We start from the raw sequence: 6,436 nt of genomic DNA, 5'->3' as shown, positions 1-6,436 counted from the left end.
ACCCAAATGGCAGAAATGAAGCAGGTGCAGCAAGAGACCTTGAAACCAAAGTCTTGCTCTTCAGCTTGGTTGGGTGACCCTGCTGTGGACAAAGTCCAGCAATGAGCTCAGCCTGTGCCAGCAGCTGCTGTACTGCTCTGTGAGGGTGGGGAGGCCGTCTCAACCACCTGGCCCTTGGTGCCCTCATAGGATGCAAGTATTCCGGGAGACATCCTCAAGAACTGACCTCCAGCGCCCAGGCTCCTTGGGAGCCGAAGCCTCGTCGATGGATGGTGTAGAGGGAACGGGGCAGGCACTGGGGCTCTGTGGCTCTGTGCATGCTGGTGGTGTGAGGCCCCCATGTAGACCTTCGTGCTAACGCTTGCTCTTCAGTGTTGCATGGCAGCTTCAAGGGGCGAGACGGTGCCCATGCCGCAGTCGGAGGTGGGACTGCCCTGCTAGAAGAGCCTGCCCTGCTGTGAGGGTCTGTACTGGCCTGGGTTCTTCTGCAGCCTGGATGAGAAAATGGGAGGAAAACCCATTTGGAAGAAATTAATATGAAAGTTGGCAATCACTTCTGTAATCTCATACCTACGTCTCTGGGTCAAAGCATGGGATAAAACACCAGGCCTGGGTGGGGAAAAGGCAACCAGAGACGGTTTGGGGTTGCAGGCGAGGATGGGGCATCTGCTGGCATAGCGTTTTTTGAGAGTGAACTTTGTGGCAGCCAGAAACGGAGGAACGAACAAAAGCCCCCTCCAGCCCTTTGTGTTTCTTCTCAGTGGACTGTCCTGTTTGGAAACCATCTCGTGGGAACCCCCAGAAGCATTTTTTTATTTTATTTAAGAATTCTTTGTCATGAAGCTGAGTTATTTCTGTTTCTCATGGTTGTATATTAAAGCTGGTGACTGTGGTGGGAAACAGCCTTTATGTCAAAACAGGCATTTCTGCAAGAATTTGTCTATTCCCCATGGGTTTTTTTAGGTGTGGGATTTTCAAGGAGCCTCCCTGGATTTGTGATCATGTGAAGATCTCTGCATTCATTGGGGAAAAAGTATTCGGCTCTCCTGCCTGCATGATAGAGCTTGAAAGGGTTTATAACTTAAAGAGGGCAGAGATGAGAACCAAGATCTGTATAAGAACCGAACCGTGTTATTAAAGTGACAAACCCTTCCATGACTGAAAGCCCCAGCTCACGGCGTTGTTTTGAAAGCCTCACCTGGATGTGCTCTGAACGCAGCACTCGGCTCACTTTACGTAGCCCTCTGTACCCAACGGGTCCCTTTGCTTCACCACGTTCTCTGCTGGCCCTGCTCTTGGGATTTTTGAAGCTGCTCTTCGGCTGCCTGGCTCCGCTTGAGGACTCTTTCACCTGCCTGTAAGTCTGCAGTGTCGCTGGAGCTTGTAAGCCAAGTCCCTGTCCYGCCACTGCCACCTCCCACGAGATCCCGCCTGTCTCACTGCATGCTGCATTAATTTCCTCCTCACCTTCAGTGGTGCGTGGTGCTTCTCACGGCTGTTTTCTTCAGTGTCACCCATGCAAGCAGCTCATTTCTGTTTTTCCTTTTCTCCGTGGTTTTCTTTGTAGCGTCTGCAGTCATCTCTCGTGTATGCAGTGCAGAGAGAGACTTGTCTGAGGTTCACTGCCACGTACCCCCGGTGCCTTAGCACAGCCTTTTTGGTCCTCTCCCTCTGCGTTTCACTTCCAGGTGCACGGTTATACTTCAGTCACCTCCCAGGGCTCCTGTGCTTAGAGCGTGGCCACCTCATGTCAGCATGTCCTCTGTGCCCCCACCCACCTGAGCTGTCTTCTCCTGGACAGATGTCTCCCGTGGTCTCCTGCCTAAGTGGTACTGCATATTTCATGGTGGGAAGTGCTCTGGGTTCCCTTCTGCATAAATTCCCTTCTACAACCTCCTTGGTGGATGGTTGTTTCCCCTAGGCAAAACCACTAGGGAAAAGGAGTTGGATGCAGATGGGCTAGATGTTAGGAACAGGGAATTGCAGAGCTCTGCAGACGGATTTCGGTCCCAGCTGTCCCTTAGGGGGAACTTGCTGGAGGGATGGATGTCCCTCCTGGAAAGCCAGCACAGACATCCCCTACCCAGTTGCGTTCCCTGTGTGCTCCCAGGGTGGCTGCAGATTTTTGCCCTCTGCTTCAAAGCCCAAAGCCCATTACTTCCTCCTCAAAGCACCGTCTTGCAGACAGCCCACTGCTGGCGATCGAGACGGGTCGTGCAGGAGGTGAATCATGGATGGAGACACCCATGGGCGTGAGAGCTGCCAGCTCAGTCCAGCCTGTCCCCAAGGAAACGTCATGCCCTGACAAATACCCTAACCAGCTGGGAAAAGCCCTGACAGATAGCTAGGTTACAGCTCTGACTGTTCATGTGGAAACCCAGGGGCTTTTTGGTACAAAATCCCTGATTTCTTTGCCTTTAACTCTGGCAAATTCCTGCAGGATGAAGCTGCAAACCAGGGTAGGACCAGCGTGTGAAATTAAAGCTCCATCTGATAGGTCTTGGGCTGGACTGTTGATGGGGACAGCAAATGCACGACTGTGCACAGCGCTCGTGGCCCGACGGGCGTTTCGTGTGYGACGGAGCGGAGGAGACGGGCCGGAGCAGCGTGTCTGGCCGCTCGCCCGCCYGGCAGAGCCAGGCAATGTTATCACGGGCGGCTCGGCAGCGGGACGCAGACATGGGCACCTGGTGGCCCCGGCCCCTCGCTCACCGGCCTCCCGGCAGCTCTTCTCCCCTGGGCGGTGAACCAGGAGGGCAGCGGGCGATATTGCAGGGAGAAAACGCAGCGGGAGGGATGAAGGGAAGGAGAAAGATCTTTGTGATGAGGAAGCAGCCGGGTGAGTGACAGYGGGTTCGCGGGATCCCGGCTCGTCCGCCCAGCGATGCTCAAGCTCCGGTTGCAGCCCTGGCCGTGCTCGGATGTGCACGCAAAGGGGGCAAAGAGAGGAATTAAAAACAAAACCGCGGCCAAAAGCACGCGGCGGGGAGCCGGCGCGCAGCCCCGCCGCGGRGGCAGCAGGGCTCGGCGAAGGCCTGTGGCTCCCTCTGCCGTGTCCGGCCCGGCTCTCGCCTTGCCGAGCGGCGAGGGCGCGCGGTGGTCGGACGCGTTCCGGGGGCTGGCCCGAGCCCACGGCTTAGCGCAGTGCTCGGCTTGCCGGCTCTTCCTAACCGCTCGGCTGCAGCAAGCTTTCCTTGGAGCCTTCTCGGCCTGTTCAGCTCCAATTTTCCATTCTGGGAAATTCCCCCCCCCCCCCTTTCCCTTTTCATTCTRTATTAGTGCAACAAACACGTGCTTTGAAATCCACGTCCGTGGAAAGGCAAACTGTTTATGGAAGGAGAAGGCATTTCGCTGCATTTTAAGTAATGCTTTTCTTAGCCGCTTTGAGCTGGTGAAGTGTAAGACGGCTCCAGGGCGGTGGAGCTGGGCCCTTGTGCCACTGCGGGTGGGAGCAAACACCACGATGAACCTGGTCCCAGCAGCGTGGGAGGTTTCTGGAGAACGTTGATGGTGGCTTCCTCGCGCAGGTGATGGAGGAGCCGACGAGGAGAGGTGCTCGGCTGGACCTCACGCTCGCAACCAAGGAAGACCTGGTCAGGGAATGGGATGGTTGGGGCAGCGCTGGTTGCAGCAGCCACGAGGTGGTGGATCAGCAGGGCAAGAGCAGCAGCACAGCCTGCGCTTCAGGAGAGCAGACTTTGGCCTGCTCAGGGACCTGCTTGGAAAATTCCCATGGGATACGGCCCTGGGGAGAAGACAGGTCTGGGGGAGCTGGCTGGTGTTCAAGGATCATCTCTGAAACCAGTGGAAAAGGCCAGGGCAAGGTGGACATAGCCTTGGTGGAGGAGGATCAGCTTAGGGAATGGCTAAGCGATGGCGAGTGCTGGCCGATGGCGTTGCCAAGCTGCCCTTGATGAGCTTCGAAAGGTCCTGGCGATGGGGAGAGGTTCCTGAGGCCTGGAAGGGAGYGCAAACATCACCCTTATCTTCAAGAAGGGCCAGGAAGAAGAGCTGGGGACCCACCAGCTGGTCAGCCTCAGCTCGAGGCCAGGACTAGCAGGGGATCGGGAGCAGTCGGCACGGGTTTACGAGGGGAAACTGTGGGAAATGGTCCAACCGTCTACAAGGAGATGACTGGCCAACCCAACCCAAACGCCTTTGCAGTCATACACCGAGGCTCTTGGCCCCGTGCGCYGCTGCACCCTTGGCTGCACGTGGGAACGTGCCCAGTGCCCAGGGGCTCAGGGACACCAGAGCCCCGATTCCCGCTCCTCTCCCAGGGAATCGGGGTTAGACACTGCCTGTGCAACGCTAGCGAGTTTGCGAGCGCTCGCCTCCTGCCACGGGCTTTGTATAAAGCTAATGAAACCATCCTGTAAAACTAAGCAACCGGTTTTCTCCACTTTTTTTTTTTTTTCATTCCGCAAGCCGGGCCAGTTTCATCTTTTTTTTTAAGTAAGTGACCAGCTGCCGACCTGCCAAAAAGAGGGAAATAAAAAGGCAACACACCCCAGTGTTACAAAACCTTGTATTAATCATCTCCCTTCACTTTCAATATAACGTTGATATGAAATATAGCCATGATTCCTAGTTACATGGGAGGAAATGAGTAATAAATACATTGTAGCAAGTTTAAATCACAAGGGTGTTTCACTGGTAACAACATTTGAAAACTGTACACTTGCAAAGACCAGCATCTCCAAACATTAGTGTTTCTTTATATYGGGAAGCTTTTACATGTAACAAACATGCTATTTCCATATATGACAAATTTAAAAAATATGCATTGCTTGGCAACATTAACTAGGCAAAAATATTTCTTTTTTTTTTGTGCACTAACTTTGTACAGAAAAAACAGGACTAAGGCATGCATGTACAATAAAAGTCTGCCCGGAAACGGCATGCAACAGAAGAGAGTTCAAAGCTTTTTAAAGTAAGCTTACAATATGCATAAATACATAAGGGTTATATATTAATAAGGGAGGAAGTATTCTGTTTAACATTATTAACATTCCTGTTTTTTGTTTTTTGTTTTTTTTTGTTTTTTTTCTTCCTATTCCTCCCAGAGGAATACACATTCACCTTTAAGTAAAGATAAAGGAATACAAAAAATAAAACTCACTTTGCAAACTCTGATGACTTGTATAAAATCAACTTTAGTGTTCTCATAGCTGTGTGCAAATTATACCTCTGCAGGATCTACGTTTCATCAGGCACATTCAGAAAGCCTAAAACACGGGTCACGGCTCTGCACCCCGGCACGGGGAAAGGGGGCACCGGGACCCGTTTCCGCACGTGCTGCCCGGCGGCCGGAGCGCCGCTTCCYGCCCCCGGCCCGGCGGCGCCTCCCTCCTGCACCGCTTGTAGGCCGTAAGTCACAGTATCGGCTCGTCCTTCGGGGCTGCGAGGCGGCCGGGGCTCGGCCCCGCGCGGGTGCAGGCCCGCGGCTCCCGCGGCTCCCGTGGCTCCCGCGCCCCGGCCAGGGCAGCGCCGGGCCCCGCCGGCCGCCTCGCGACACCTCAAAGGAAAAGCGGGGTTTCCTCAGCGGCGCGAGCGCGGCCTCACTGCCGCCACCGCTGCTGCCACCGCCGCGGGAGGCAGGGGCGCCTCGGGCCGAGCTGGGGATGCGGGAGGCTGCGCCGCCTTGCTGAGCTGAGCAGGGCCGGGATGAGCTGAGCCGAGCTGGGCTGAGCCAAGCCAAGCCAGGCTGAGCTGAGCCGGGCTGAGCTGAGCCAGGCTGAGCTGAGCTGAGCTGGGCTGGGCTGAGCCGAGCTGAGCTGAGCTGAGCCAAGCTGGGCTGAGCTGAGCCAAGCCAAGCCGAGTTGGGCTGAGCCAAGCTGGGCTGAGCTGAGCCAAGCCAAGCCGAGTTGGGCTGAGCCAAGCTGGGCTGAGCTGAGCCGAGCCGAGTTGGGCTGAGCCAAGCTGGGCTGAGCTGAGCCAAGCCAAGCCGAGTTGGGCTGAGCCAAGCTGGGCTGAGCTGAGCCGAGCCGGGCTGGGCTGAGCCGAGCTGGGCAGGGCTGAGCCAAGCCAGACTGAGCCAGGCTGAGCCGAGCCAAGCTGAGCTGAGCCGAGCTGAGCTGAGCCAAGCCAGGCTGAACTGAGCTGGGCTGAGCCGAGCCACACTGAGCCACGCTGAGCTGAGCTCGGCGGAGGGCCCAGCGCAGAGGCCGTGGGGCGCAGCCCACTGCGACGCCGCTGCTCTACGCCACGAGCCGCCTCCGCTCCGCTCCAGGCAGGAGCACCCGCGGGCCGAGCCGGGGGCCCGGAGTCCCCGGCGGTGGCAGTGGCGGCGGCGCGGGCGCAGCCAAGGACACTTGGGTAGCCGCCGCCTCCGCCGGGGCTGCGCCGGGGCGGAGGGTAACAGCACCAGGAAAACCTCATGCRTGAGAGTAGTGTAGCAAACAACCGTCTCTGGAAGAACTTGCGGAGATGCCAA

Source organism: Apteryx rowi, unplaced genomic scaffold, assembly GCF_003343035.1.
Source record: "Apteryx rowi isolate R43461 unplaced genomic scaffold, aptRow1 scaffold_13, whole genome shotgun sequence".
In the NCBI taxonomy this organism is placed as follows: Eukaryota; Metazoa; Chordata; class Aves; order Apterygiformes; family Apterygidae; genus Apteryx; species Apteryx rowi.
This window is presented reverse-complemented; position numbering follows the sequence as displayed.